Raw genomic sequence first — 15734 nt, 5'->3', positions numbered from 1 at the left:
TTTGTCATTTTCCTCAAGATTGCTTTAGCTATTTGAGCTCTGTTTTGGTTCTATATGAATTTCAGGTATTTTTTTTCCTATTGATGTTAAATATAATTTGAATTTGATAGGGATTGCATTTAATCTGTACATAGCTTTGGGGGAAATGGAACATTTTAACAATATTAATAATTCCTATTCATAAACATACTATGTCTTATCACTTGTGTTATTCTCAATTTCTTTCATCAATGTTTTAGAGGTTGTAATATATACATGGTTTACCATCTTGGTTAAATTTACTTTTTGGTATTTTATATTTCTAATACTAGTATGAATAAGATTGTTTTGTTAAATTATTTTCTTTGGAATAATTTGTTGTTGGTGTATAGAAACTCTACTGACTTTTGCACATTGAATTTGTATTTTACAACCTTGCTGAATTCAGTAATCAGTAATCACAGTTATTGGTAGAGTCTTTAGGTTTTTTTAATATAAAATTTTGCTGTCCAAAAGCAGAGAATTTAACTTCTTCCTCTCTAATTTGGATCTCTTTCTTTCTTTCTCTCTATTCCGCAAATGCTCTGGCAGTACTATGTTGAACAGAAGTGGCAAGGGTGGAAATTCTTGTGTTATTCCTGATGTTAATGAAAAATCTTTCAGTTTTTGACTATGAAGAATAATGTGTGATGTGGGCCTGTCATACATGGTCTTGATTGTTCAAGGTATATTCCCTCTATCCTAACTTCTTGAGAGTTTTTATCATGAAAAGATGTGGGATTTTTTTCCAATGCTTTTTTGCATCTATTGAGATGATAATATGGTTTTTGTCTTTTATTTTGTTAATATGATGCATTCTATTCATTGATTTGTGTATTGAATGTCCTTGCATCCCAGAGATAAATCTCACTTGATAATGGAGAATGATCCTTTTAATGTTATTTTGCATTTTCTTTGTTAGAATTTAGTTGAGACTTTTTGCATCAGAATTCATCAGAGATATCTGCTTTTATATATATATATATTTTTAAATAGCATCCTTGTCTGGTTTTGGTATCAGGGTAATGCTGGCCTTGTAAAATAAGTTTTAAAGTATTCTCTCATCTTCATTTTTTTGAATGAGTTTGAGAAGCATTGCCATTCAATCTTTTAAAAATATCTGGTAAAATTCAGCCATGAAGTTGTTAGGTCTTAAGCTGTTTTTTAAGGGAAGACTTTTTATTATCAATGCCATCTTTTACTCAGTATTAATCTGTTGGGAGCAGGCCCCCCAAAATCTGGCCATAAACTGGCCCCAAAACTGGCCATAAACAAAATCTCTGCAGCACTATGACATGTTCATAATGGCCCTAATGCCCAAGCTGGAAGGTTGTGGGTTTACAGGAATGAGGGCAAGGAACACCTGGCCTGCCCAGGGCGGAAAACCGCTTAAAGGCATTCTTAAGCCACAAACAATAGCAGGAGTGATCTGTGCCTTAGAGACATGCTCCTGCTGCAGTTAACTAGCCCAACCTATTCCTTTAATTCAGCCCATCCTTTCATTTCCCATAAGGGATACTTTTGGTTAATTTAACATCTTTAGAAACAATGCTAATGACTGGTTTGCTGTTAAAAAACATGTGGGTAAATCTCTGTTCAGGGCTCTGAAGGCTCTGAGACCCCTGATTTCCCACTTCACACCTCTATATTTCTGTGTGTGTGTCTTTAATTCCTCTAGTGCAGTTGGGTTAGGGCCCTCCCCGACAGAGGTGCTCTTGGCAAGTGGTGTCCATCGTGGGGGCTTGAATCCAGGTCGAAGGGTCACCAGAGTGATGGTTGGAATGGAAAACTAACTGGAGGACACCCGAGTACTCTTAAAGCAATCCCCATGGTGAGTAAGAAGGGGAGCTCGGAAGTGTCAGGGTAACAATGGGACAGGTGTGGGGTCTGTTCCACCTTGGAACTTTTTCACCCTGATAATGAGGAGGAATGAGACTATAGCAAAATAACAGAAGAGGTTACAGAACATGTTTATTTACCAGCTAAAACTAAAGTGGCAAAGGAAGGAGAGGTTCATCCCTACCCTTCTGCACCCCCTCATTATTATTTTGAAGAAAAAGACCCTCCAGATCTTTCTTTTCTGGAGGACCCTGGGCAAAAAGTAGTTGCCCCAGTGACTGTTTGAGCAGCACCTCAAATGACTGCTCTTAGTTCTATTCAGGCAGGAATTCAGCAAGCTAGACGAGAGGGTGATTTACAGGCTTGGCAGTTCCCTGTTAGAATACAAGGTTTGGTAAATATAGGAGCAGACATTTTAATCATTTCTCTATAGCACTAGTCATCCACGTGGCCAATTCAACCTGCTCAATTTAACATAGTTGGAGTTGGTAAAGCCTCTGAAGTATATCAAAATAGTTATATTTTGCATTGTGAAGAGCCCGATGGACAACCTGGGAGTATTCAATCAATTATAACTTCTGTAACTATATATTTATGGGGGAGAGATTTATTACAACAATGGAGACCACAAGTTGTAATTCCAGAACAATTATATAGCCCTCAAACTCAACATGTGATGCATGAAATGGTGTATGTCCCTGGTATGGGACTAGAAAAAAAATTGCAAGATTTGAAAGAACCGCTTCAAGTGGAAAAATAAAGTTTCCACCAAAGATTAGGATATCATTTTTGATGGTGGTCATCATTAAGCCTCCAGAACCTATACCTTTAAAATTGTTAACAGATAAGCCAATTTAGATAGAACAATGGCCGCTAAGTAAGAGAGATTAGTTAACACCTGAGGCGTTAGAGAGATTAGTTACTGAACAGTTAGAAAATAGGCACATAGCTCCAACATTTTCCCCTTGGAATTCTCCAGTTTTCATAATTTAAAAAAAAATTGGGTAGATGGAGATTGTTAACTGACTTAGGAGCCATCAATTCAGTTATACAATCTATGGGAGCAATACAGCCAGGATTACCTTCTCCTGCTATAATTCCAAAAAATTGGTCTTTAATCATCATAGATTTAAAAAACTGTTTCTTTACTATCCCTTTAGCTGAGCAAGACAGTGAATGGTTTGCATTTACAATTCCTGCAGTAAACAACATGCAGCCTGCTAAACGTTTTCCTTGTTTCACGGGTTTAGTAATGGTAATGCTTCTTATTCTGGCTTGAAAAGTAAAGTTTTCCAGACACCCTATACTTCAGCTCAAAAAGCAGAGCTTGCAGCGGTAATTGAGGTATTGAATACTTTTGATATGCCTATTAATGTGATTTCTGATTCTTCATACGTGGTTCATTCCACACAGTTAATTGAAAATGTTCAGTTATGATTTCATACAGATGAACAACTGATGACTTTATTTTTCCAATTGCAAGCAGCAGTTAGGAGTAGAATGCACCCTTTTTACATCACTCATATTAGGGCTCATACACCTCTTCCAGGACCTTTGACTGAAGGGAGTCAAATGGCTGATGGCCTAGTTGCTACTGCAATATCTAATGCTAGACACTTTCACAATTTAATCCATATTAGTGCCTCTGGTCTCAAACGCAGATACAGCATTACCTGGAAAGAAGCTAAAACTACTATCCAGCGATGCCCAACTTGCCAAATGGTACATTCTTCATCTTTTTACAGGAGGAGTTAATCCTGGAGGATTGTAACCTAACTCTCTTTGGCAAATGGATGTCACACATGTTCCCTCGTTTAGGAGACTAGCTTATGTACACATATGTGTGAACACCTTTTCTCACTTTGTCTGGGTGACATGCCAATCAAGAGAGTCTTCTGCCTGTGTTAAATGTCACCTTTTGCAGTGTTTTGCGGTAATGAGCATTCCAGCTTCTATTAAAACAGATAATGCCCCAGGCTATGCTAGCCAAGCTTTAGCTACATTTTTCTCTATGTGGAATATTAAACACATTACTGGTATCCCATACAATTATCAAGGAGAAGCCGTAGTGGAAAGAATGAATCTCTCCCTAAAACAGTAGTTGCAAAAGCAGAAAGGGAGAGACAGACAATATGGAACACCGCAGATACAACTGAATCTAGCATAATTAACTTTAAATTTTTTGAGCCTGCCCAAAGGCCAGATGTTATCAGCAGCTGAACAGCATCTACAGAAACCAGCTGCAAAGACAGAAGCAGAACAACTGATTTGGTGGAGAGATCCAATAATAAAAAGTTGGGAAATAGGTAAAATAATAACTTGGGGTAGAGATTATGCTTGTGTTTCTCCAGGACCGAATCAACAGCCAATTTGGATACCATCAAGACACCTGAAACCTTATCATGAGCCAGAGGCTGAGGAAGAGACTCTGGGAGGATCCCGAGGACCCCCCGGTTGCAGCCATGTAGAGACTGACGCTGAGGAGGAACAACACCTGTCGAACACAGCCACCCATCTGGGGACAGATTAAGAAGCTGTCACAGATGGCGGAAGAAAACCGAGGAAAGCGGGACAACCAGTCACAACGAGTAATTTAATGATAGCTGTGATAGCAGTTATCACCAGTGCCATGAGTATTCCTTCAATAAGGCTGATACAGAGAACAATTATACTTATTGGGCATATTTATCAATCTTGGCTGGCCATAATGCCTGAATGCAATCACATCCTTTCTGTCACTCATGTCTTTTGACTTAAAAATAATTTATTCATATTCTAATTAATTATTTATAGGCAAGAACCTACTAGTGCCATTTTCTTAATTGTTTTCCAGTTGATTTTTACACCCTCTGTCTGTTCCTTTCCTTCTCTCTTGTATCTCCCATTGTGATTTGATGACTTACTGTAGTGTTACACTTTGAGACTTTTCATGTTTTGTGTATCTACTATAGGTCTTTTTTGATGACTATCATGAGGCTTACATAAAACATCATATGCTTGTAACAGGCTATTCTAAGTTTATAATAACTTAAATTTAATTACATGCACAAACTTAACACTTCACTTCTTCCAATTTGTGTTTTTGATGTCTTAACATGTATTTTTATAATTTGTATCTGTTAACACACTATTGTAACTACAATTATTATTAATTGTTTTGTCTTTTAATCTTTATACCAGAGGTATAACTGATCTACAAACCATCATCACAGTATGAGTATTCTTAGTCTAAATGTGTATTTATTTTAACATATATTTTAATATGTTGTTATGTTACTGACTAGGGTTCTGCCTCTTAAGCTTTAAGAACTCACTTTAACATTTATTATAAGGGAGCTCTAGTGGTGATAATCATCCTCAGCATTTGTTTGTATGTGAAAGTGATATGGTTTCATTCTGTCCCTACCCAAATCTCATCTTGAATTGTAGTTCCCATAATCTCCACGTGTCATGGAAGGGACCTGGTGGAAGGTAATTGAATCATAGGGGTGGTTACCCTCATACTAGTCTAGGGATAGTGAGTGAGTTCTTACAAGACTTGAGGGTTTTATAAGGGTTTTCCCTGCTCTTCACTAATTCTTCTTCCTGCCGCCATGTGAAGAAGAATGTGTTTGCTTCCACTTCCACCATGATTGTAAGTTTCCTGAGGCCTCCCCAACCCTGTGAAATTTTGAGTCAATTCAACCTCTTTTTTTGTAATTTGTCCATTCATGGGATCTTTATGGCAGCAAGAGAACAGACTAATACAGAAAGGTTTTCCCTCTCATTTATTTTTATGTTTTAATTTTTATTTTATATGACTTTTGACTAAAAACTTGCTAATTTTATTTTAATTTTTAAGTCCATTGCCTCAAACATTTATCCTTTCAGTTATAAAAAATCTAATTACAATCTTTAAGTCATTTTAAAATGCACAATTAAGTAATTATTGACTATAGTCACCTTGTTGTGCTAACAAATAGTAAGCTTATTCATTCTTTCTATTTCTTTAGTAGAGATTAACCATCTCCACCTTCCTCCAAACCCACAATACCCATCCCAGCCACTGGTAATCATTCTTTCACTCTCTATGTCCATGAGTTCAATTGTTTTGATTTTTAGATCCCATAAATAATTAAGAATATGTGACGTATGTTTTTCTGTATGTGGCTTATTTCACTTAATATAAAGATCTCCAGTTCCATCCATGTTGTTGCAAATGACTGGATCTCATTTTCTTATTGCTGAATGATACTACCTTGTGTTTATTTACCAACTTTTCTTTATCCACTTATCTGTTTATGGAGGTTTACATTGTTTCCAAATCATAGCTGTTGTGAAGAGTGCTGCATCAACAACAACAAAAAAGGAGTGCAGATAACGTTTTGATATACTGATTTCTTTTCTTTGGGGTATATAATCAGCAGTGGGATTGCTGAATCAAATGATAGCTCAATTTCTGAGGTTTTTGAGGAACCTCCAAGCTGTTGGAGCTGTTGAGAATTTGGTTATTAACTGACTTGAGGAAGTCTTCTTTCTATTAAATTTGCTTGCTATACTATAACTTTCTTGTACTTGGATATTGATATATTTCCCTAGGTTTGTGAAGTTCTCTGTTATTATCCCTTTGAGTAAACATTCTAGTCATCTCTTTTTGTCTATATCCTCTTAAATACTGATAACTCTTTTTTTCTCTTTATTTCTTGTAAAAATTAAAAAAAAAAAAACACGAAATACATGTGCAGAATGTGCAGGTGTGTTACATACATATACTTGTGCCATGCTGGTTTACTGCACCTATTGAACTGTCCTCTAACTTCCCTAGCCTCACCCCCTACTCCCCAACAGGTCCTGGTGTTTGTTGTTCCCATCTCTGTGTCCATGTGTTCTCAATGTTCAGCTCCCACTTATGAGTGAGAACATGTGGTGTTGGGTTTTATGTTCCTGTGTTAGTTTGCTGAGGATGATGACTTCCAGCTTCATCCATGTCCCTGTAAATAACATGATCTCATTCTTTTTTTATGGGTGCATAGCATTCCATGAGGTATATGTACCACATTTTCTTTATCAAGTCTATCATTTTTGGGCATTTGGGTTAGTTCCATGTCATTGCTATTGTAAATAGTGCTGCAATAAACATACATGTGCATGTGTCTTTATAGTAGAATGATTTATATTCCTTTGGGTATATACCCAGTAATGGGATTGCTGGGTCAAATGGTATTTTTGGTTCTAGATCAGTGGGGAATTGCCATACCGTCTTTCACAATTCCTGAACTTATTGGCATTCCCAACAACTGTCTAAAAGCATTCCTATTTCTCCACAGCCTTGCAAGCATCTATTGTTTCCAGACTTTTTAATAATTGCCATTCTGATTGGCATGAGATGGGATCTCACTGTGGTTTTGATGTGCATTTCTCTGGTGATCAGTTATGTTGAGCTTCTTTTTATCTATGTTTGTTGACTGCTTGAAAGTCTTCTTTTGAGAAGTGTCTGTTCATATCATTTGCCCACTTTTTAATGGGGTTGTTTGTTTTCTTGTAAATATGCTTAAGTTTCTTATAAATTCTGCATATGATACCTTTGTCAGATAGGTAGATTGCAAAAATTTTCTCCCATTCTGTAGGTTGTCTGCTAACCTGACAATAGTTTATTTTGCTCTGCAGAAGCTCCTTCTTTTAATTATATTACATTTGTCAATTTTGACTTTTATTGTGAAGATCAGATGGTTGTAGATGTGCAGTGTTGTTTCTGAGGTCTCTGTTCTGCTCCATTAGTCTATATGTCTGTTTTGGTACCAGTACCATACTGTTTTGGTTACTGTAGCCTTGTAGTGTAGTTTGAAGTCAGGTAACATGATGCCTTCAGCTTTGTTTTTTTTTTTTTGCTTAGGATTGTCTTGTCTATATGGGGTTTTCTGTAATTCCATATGAAATTTAAAAGTTTTTTTCTAATTCTGTGAAGAATGCCAGCAGTAGTTTGATGGAAACAGCATTGAATCTATAAATTACTTTGGTCAGTATGGCCATTTTTATGTTATTGATTCTTCCTATCCATAAGGATGCAATGTTTTTCCATTTTTATTTCCTTGAGCAGTGGTTTGTAGTTCCCGTTGAAGAGGTCCTTCACATCCCTTGTTAGTGGTATTCAAGGTATTTTATTTTCTTTGCAATGATTGTGAATGGGAGTTCATTCATGATTTGGCTCTCTGCTTGCCTATTGTTAGTATAAAGGAATGCTTATAATTTTTGCACATTGATTTTGTGTCCTGAGACTTTGCCAAAGTTATTTATCAGTTCAAGAGGTTTTTTGGGCTGAGATGATAGGGTTTTTAAAATATAAAGTCATGTAATCTGCAAACAGAGACAATTTTGACTTTCCCTCTTCCTACTTTAATACGTTTTATTTATTTATCTTGTTTGATTGCCCTGGCCAGCACTTCCAATACTATAATGAATAGGAGTGGTGAGAGAGGACATCCTCATCTTGTACTAGTTTTCAAAGGGAATGCTTTCAGCTTTTGCCCCTTCAATATGATACTGGCTGTTGGTTTGCCATAAATAGCTCTTTCTATTTTGAGATATGTTCCATCAATATCAAGTTCACTGAGTTTTTAACATGAAGGGATGTTGAATTTGATCAAAAGCCTTTTCTGCATTTATTGAGATAATCATGTGGATTTTATCTTTGGTCCTGTGTATGTGGTGGTTTACGTTTATTGATTTGCAAATGTCAAACCAGTCTTGCATTCCAGGGATGATGCCAACTTGATCGTGGTGGATAAGCTTTTTGATGTGTTGCTGGTTTCGGATTGCCAGTATTTTAACAAGGATTTTTGTATCAATGTACATCAGGGATATTGTCCTGAAGTTTTCTATTTTGTTGTTGTTGTGTCTTCTCGGTTTCAGGATCAGGATAATGCTGGCTTCATAAAATGAGTTTGGAAGGAGTCTCTCCTTTTCAATTGTTTGGAATAGTTTCAGAAGGAATGATACCAGCTTCTCTTTGTATTTCTGGTAGAATTCAGCTGTGAATCTTCCTGGTTCTGGGCATTTTTTGGTTGATAGACTATTAATTACAGCCATTGGTCTATTCAGAAATTTGACTTCTTCCTGGCTTAATCTTTGTAGGGTGTATGCATCCAGGAATTTATCCATTTCTTCTGGATTTTCTAGTTTATTTGTGTTGAGGTGTTTATAGTATTCTCTGATGGTAGTTTGTATTTCTGTGGGGTCAGTGGTGATATTTCATTTATCAATTTTCTATTGCACCTATTTGATTCTTCACATTTTTCTTCATTATTAGTCTAGCTAGGAGTCTATTTATTTTCTTAATTTTTTCAAAAATCCATCTCCTGGATTCATTGATTTTTTTCAACTTTTTTTTTTTTTTTTTTTTTTTCTCTACCTCTTTCAATTCTGCTCTGATCTTAGTTATTTCTTATCTTCTTTTGGAGTAGTTTGCTCTTGCTTCTCTAGCTCTTTTCATTGTGATGTTAGGGTGTCCATTTGAGATCTTTCTAACTTTCTGATGTGGACATTTAGTGCTATAAATTTCCATCTTAATACTGCTTTAACTGTGTCTCAGAGATTCTGGTACATTTTCTCTTTATTCACATTGGTTTCAAAGAACTTCTTGATTTCTACCTTAATTTCATTATTTACCTAGTAGTCATTCAGGAGCACGTTGTTCAATTTCCATGTAATTGTGTGGTGGTGAGTGAGTTTCTTAATCCTGAGTTCTAATTTGATTGCACTCTGGTCTGAGAGACTGTTCATTATGATGTCAGTTCTTTAGCATTTGCTGGGGAGTGTTTATGTTTTACTTCCAATTACGTGGTCAATTTTATAAGTGTCATGTGGCACTGAGACAAATGTATATTCTGTTGATTTGAAATAAAGACTTCATAGATGTCTATTAGGTACACTTGATCCAGAGCTGAGATCAAGTCCTGAATATCCTTGTTCATTTTCTGTCTCATTTATCTGTCTACTACTGACAGTGGGGTGTTAAAGTCTCACACTATTATTGTGTGGGAGACTAAGTCTCTTTGCCAGTCTCTAAGAACTTGTTTTATGAATCTGGGTACTCTTGTATTGGGTGCATATATATTCAGAATATTTCACTTTTCTTGTTAAATTGTTCACTTCACCGTTAGGTAATGCCCTTCTTTGTCTTTTTTGATCTTTGTTGGTTTAAAGTCTGCTTTGTCAGAGAGTAGGATTGCAACCCCTGCTTTTTTTTTTTTCTTTTCAATTTCTTTTTAAATTTTCTTTCATCCCTTTACTTTGATCCTGTGTGTGTCTTTGTACATAAAATGGGCCTCTTGAATACAGCACACTGATGAATGTTGACTCCCTATCCAATTTGCCAGTGTGTATTTTTTAATTGAGGTATTTAGTCCATTTACATACAAGGTTAGTATTATTATGTGTGAAATTGATCCTGTCATCATGATGCTGTCTGGTTATTTTGCACACTAGTTGATGCAGTTTCTTCACAGTATCATTGGTCTTTATATTTTGGTTTGTTTTTGCAGTGGCTGGCACCGATTTTACCCTTCCATATTTAGTGCTTCTTTCAGCAGTTCTTGCAGGGCAGGCATGTTGGTAACAAAATCTCTCAGCATTTGCTTGTCTGGAAAGGATTTTATTTATCCTTCACTTATAAAGCTTAGATTGGCTGGATATGAAATTCTGGGTTGAAAAATTCTTTTCTTAAAGGATGTTGAATCTTGGCCCCCAATCTCTTCTGGCTTGTAGGGTTTCTGCTGAGAGGTCCACTTGTAGTCTGATGGGCTTCCCTTTGCATGTGACCTGGCCTTACTTTCTGGCTGCCCTTAACATTGTTTTCTTCATTTTGACCTTGGCGAATCTGACGATTATGAGTCTTGGAGTTGATCTTTTTGTGGAGTATCTTAGAGGTGTTCTCTGTATTTCCTGAATTTGCATGTTGGCTTGTCTTGCTAGGTTGGGGAAGTTCTCCTTGGTAATATCCTGAACTGTGTTTTTCATCTTGTTTCCATTCTCCCTGTCTCCTTCTGGTACTCCACTCAACTGCAGATTAGTTTTTTTGTTTGTTTGTTTGTTTGTTTTATGAAGTTCCATATTTCTTGGAGGATTTGTTCATTCCTTTTTATTCTTTTTTCTATAATATTGTCTGCATATCTTATTTCAGTAAGGTGGTCTTCAAACTCTGATATCCTTTTTCCCACTTGGTCAATTCAGCTGTCAGTACTTGTGTATGTTCCGTGAAGTTCTCATGCTGTGTTTTTCAGCTCCATCAGGCCACTTATGTTCCTCTATAAACTGGTTATTCTAATTAGTAATTCCTCCAACCTTTTATCCAGGTCCTTAGCTTCTTTGCATTGGGTCAAAACATGCTCCTTAACTCATTATAGTTTTTTATTACCCATCTTCTGGAGCTTACTTCTGTCAATTTGTCTATCTGGTCCTCCATCCAGTTCTGTTCCCTTGATGGAGAGACGTTGTCGTCATTTGGAGGAGAAAAGGCACTCTGGTCTTTTAGGTTTTCAGCATTTATTCCTGATTCTCATCTCCGTGAGTTTGTCTAGTTTCGGTATTTGATGCTGCCGACCCTTTGATGAGGTTTCTGTTGGGGTATTTTTGTTGTTCTTGTTCATGCTGTTGTTATCACTTTCTTCTTGTTTTTCTTTCAATAGTCAGGTCCCTCTTCTGTAGGGCTGCTGCCGTTTGCTGGGGGTTCATTTAAGGCCTTATTCACCTGATTTGCCCCTGTACCTGGAGATGTCACTCAAGGAGGCTGGAGAGCAGCAAAGATGGGTGCCTGCTCTTTCTTCTGGGACTTCTGACGTCAAGGGGCACCAACCTGATGCCAGTAGGATTGCTCCTGTCTAGGATGCCTGACAACTCCCGTTGGAGGGTCTCACCCAGTTGGGTGGCACAGGGAGCAGGGCTTGTTTAATGAAGCACTTTGTCCTTTGGTGGAGAGGCTGTGTTTTGCTGGGAGGGAAATCCACTCATCTGGGCAGCCCAGATTCCTCAGAACTACCAGGAATAGAGGCTAAGTCTGCTGGTCTGCGGAGATTTCAGCCACCCCTCCTCCTAGGGGCTCAGGCCCAGGGAGATCCAAATTCTGTTCCTGAGACTCTTGCTGGAATTATTGGAGATCCTGCAGGGAAGCACCACCCACTGAGGAAGGATGGGTCAGGGTTAGACCTGAAGAGGCACTCTGGCTGCAGACTCCCACAACTGGTGTGTTGGGCTGTGGGAGCAAGTCTTGGGACCAAGCTGTCCAACTTGCCTGGCTCCAGCAAGGAAAAAGTGTAGTCTGGAGCTATAGAAATTGGTGCCACCCTTCTCTTGCCCAGGGAGCTTAGCATGTTAGGCAGTTGCAAGTTCCAGCGCTGGCTGCTGCCCCTCCCCCAAGGGACTCAAATGGCTTAGACAGTAAGCAGCCACAGACAGTGCTGGTCACCTCCCAACCCAGGAGTTTGGTAGGCTTAAGCAGATTCCAGCTGAGAGGCTGTAAGAATCTGCACGTTCCAGGATTGGGATGCTAGGCCCCGATTGCATGCATTTATGAGTGGGATCTCCCGATCCATGGGTTGCACAGTTCCAGGGAAAAATCAGTTTTCTTGGGTGAGTAGCACGCTTACTCACCACCTCCTTTGGGTGGGGGAAGGGTGTTCCCCTTCCCCATCTTGCTCTCAGGTGGGCTTCCACGCCACAATGCTCTTCCTTCTCTCCATGGGTCATGCCAGCCTTCTAGTCAATTTTGATGATAGAACCTGGATACCTTGGTTGCCAGTGAAGGATTCACATGCTTATTATGCTTTTTCCTATGCAAGCCTCTAAACAGCACTACTTCTAGTCAGCCATCTTGATCCCACCCCTACCCCAATACCTCAGAATTGCTCTTTTGAGGATATTTTCTAGATCCTGTATGTGTGCTTTGTTTTTTTATTATTCTTTTTTTTTTGTCTCCTCTGACTGTGTATTTTCAAATAGCCTGCCTTCAAGCTCACTCATTCTTTCTTCTGATTGATTGATTCTGCTATTAAAGGAATCTAATGCATTCTTCAGTATGCCAGTTGCATTTTTCATCTCTAGAATTTTTGTTTAACTTATTTTAATTGTTGTTATATATTTGTTATATTTATCTGATAGAATTCTGACCTTTTCCCTTTGGTATCTTAAATTTCTTCACGTTTCCTCAAGACAGCTATTTTGAATTGTCTCTCTGAAAGGTCACATATTTCTCTTTCTCCAAGATTGGCCACTGGTGCCTTATTTAGTTTAGATCTTTAGATAAGATCACTTTAGATAAGATCACCTTCTCCTGGCTGGTATTGATGCTAGTAGATGTTTTTTAATGTCTGGGTATTGAAGAGTTAGATATTAATTGCAGGCTTTGCTCTGTGGGATTATTTGTACCTGTCTTTCTTAGAAAGACTTTCCTAATATATAAAAGAACTTGGGTTTTGTAATCTAAACTCTATTTGCCATAGGGGGCACCCCAAGCTTAGTAACATTGTGATTCTTTTAGACTCATACAGGTATCACCTTGATGGTCTCAGACAAGATCTGGGAGAATTCTCTGGATGATCAGGCAGAAGCTTTCATTCTCATCCCTTACTTTCTTCTAAACAAAGTTTCTCGCTTTGTTCTGAGCCACCTGAAGTTGAGGGTGGAGTGACATAAGCACTCCTTTGTCCAGCACCACTATGAGTGCACTGGGTCAGACCTGAAGCCAGCACAGTGCTTGGTCTTGCCCAACCTCTCTCTGGCTGCTGCCTGTGTTTGCCCAAGGCCCTGGGACTCTACAGTCAGCCAGTGGCAAACTCAGTCCGTCTGTTGCTTTCCTTCAGCATGGTGAGATTCCCCCAGGCCCTAGGTGGAACCAGAGATGCCATCTGAGAGTCACGGACTAGAGGCAAAGCCTCAGACTTTGACCTGATCAAAGGCAAAGGAGCCTCACCTTGAGCCACCCACCACCCTAGGCCATGAGGAGTACTGCCATACTACCAGCCAATGTTCCTTTATGTCTTGAAGACTCTTAAGATAGCTTGTGGTCAATGCTGTCCAGCCTGGGACTTACCCTTCATGGCAGTGGGCTCCCTTGTGACCCAGGGGATGTCCAAAAATAGCAAGTAAAATGTCAAGTTCTGGAATCGAAGACCCCAAAAGCCTGCTTGGTCTTCTACCCTCTGTGGCACCTAAGGTGCAAAACATAAACAAAAATCTTTTTCACTTTTCTCTCTGCTTCTCTAAAGCAGAAGGAGTTTTGCCCTGTAGCCACCACAGTGGGCAGTGTGCTAAGTCACACCTGAGACCTGCAAGTCTCAGAGGCTCACCCAAGCCTCTCAATGTAGTAGTACCTGAGTATCACTGCTGGTTAATCAGGGCCCAAGGGCTTTTCAAGCACCAGATGATGAATGCTGACTGCACTATTTTCCTTCGAGGCAGTGGGTTCACTTCTCAACCATGGTGTATCAGAAATGTCATCAAGGAGCTAGGTTCTGAAACAGGGGCCTCATGACTCTGACTGATGCCCTGTTCTGCTATGGCTGTGCTGGTATGCAAGTTGCAAGACAAGCCCTCCCCACTCTTTCCTCTCCTATCATCAAGTGCAAGAAAGAGGTCTTTTTTGGAGCCATGAACTGTGCAGCCCAGTGTTAGGGGTGTGGGTGATTCCAGCATTACCTTAGCCACCCAAGGTGGTGTCTCTGTAGGTTGCTTTCCCCTCCACTCCAATGTCTCTGAACTCCTTTCAGCACTAAGACTCACCCAAGAGTTGCAGTCCTATGGCCTAGATTACCATGCAGATTTGTTTAGAACACACAGCACTTTGGCCCTCAGTGATAAGGTTTGTGGAAACTCAAGTTTGGACTAATGGTATCAGTGATTTTCTTCTCTTTGGGTCTGGTTTAAATGTTCCCTTCCTGGGCAGGCATTGGCTTATTTTGGTCCAGTTTTCCTTTCTACTCTAACATGACCGCACTTAATTTAATGCCTCACAATTGCTGTGTTCTCCAGCACCCAGAGTGTCTAGCTGCACTATATACCTGCTGCCAGTGTTGATAGAAGGGTGACATCAGCTTTTCAAGACTGCTTTTTTCTGTCATTTCAGTGCCAGTTTCAGTTATATGAAGTAAAAAACAGGTACTATGACTGCTCACCTGATTTTTGGTCCTCATAAAGGCATTTTTTTTTCCCTGGGTAGATAGTTGTTAAATTGGTGTCCTTTTTGGGGGGATGATAAGTGAAATTCTCTATTCCTCCATCTTGCTCTGCCTAGTCATATCTCCTATATTTTTAGAGAACAGGATTGTTCAGTGTAGTGTTCTTGGTTGACAGTATTTTTCTTTCTTTCTTTTAAAATATATGATTGTTCTGTGTCATTACTGTTCTCCAATAGTTTTAGGACAATTTTTGGCTCTTTGAACTTCCACATGTATTGTATAATCATCTCTTGAAATTCCAGAAAATTTACATAGTCATTTTGATTGAAATTTCATTGAATCTTCAAATTTAATTGGGAAGATTCAGTGTCTGTGAATAATTCAATCTTTTTATCCTCAAAAATGGCATTTATCTCTACTTACTTAGATATCATTGAGCATCAGCTCAGAAACTACTAGAAAATTCTTTATTTTATTATCAGGGAAAGCTAAAATTTTGATAAATTTTTTCCTAAGTAATCTATAATTTAAAAATAGATTTTATAATTTTGGCTACATTTTGCAACTGATCTTTGAATTTTATATTGATAAATCTTAATTGTAATTAATTTGTTTTAAAATTACAATAAATTTAGTGTATTTTCCTATTCTGACCACGTTAATTAGGCCCTCTAATTCAATGGTAAATAATAGTGATAATAGTGGATGCCTTGTCACTTTACTAATTAAAAA

This window comes from Macaca thibetana, chromosome X (assembly GCF_024542745.1).
Source record: "Macaca thibetana thibetana isolate TM-01 chromosome X, ASM2454274v1, whole genome shotgun sequence".
Classification (NCBI taxonomy): Eukaryota; Metazoa; Chordata; class Mammalia; order Primates; family Cercopithecidae; genus Macaca; species Macaca thibetana.
The sequence above is the reverse complement of the archived record's forward strand: the minus strand, read 5'-3'. Positions refer to the sequence as shown.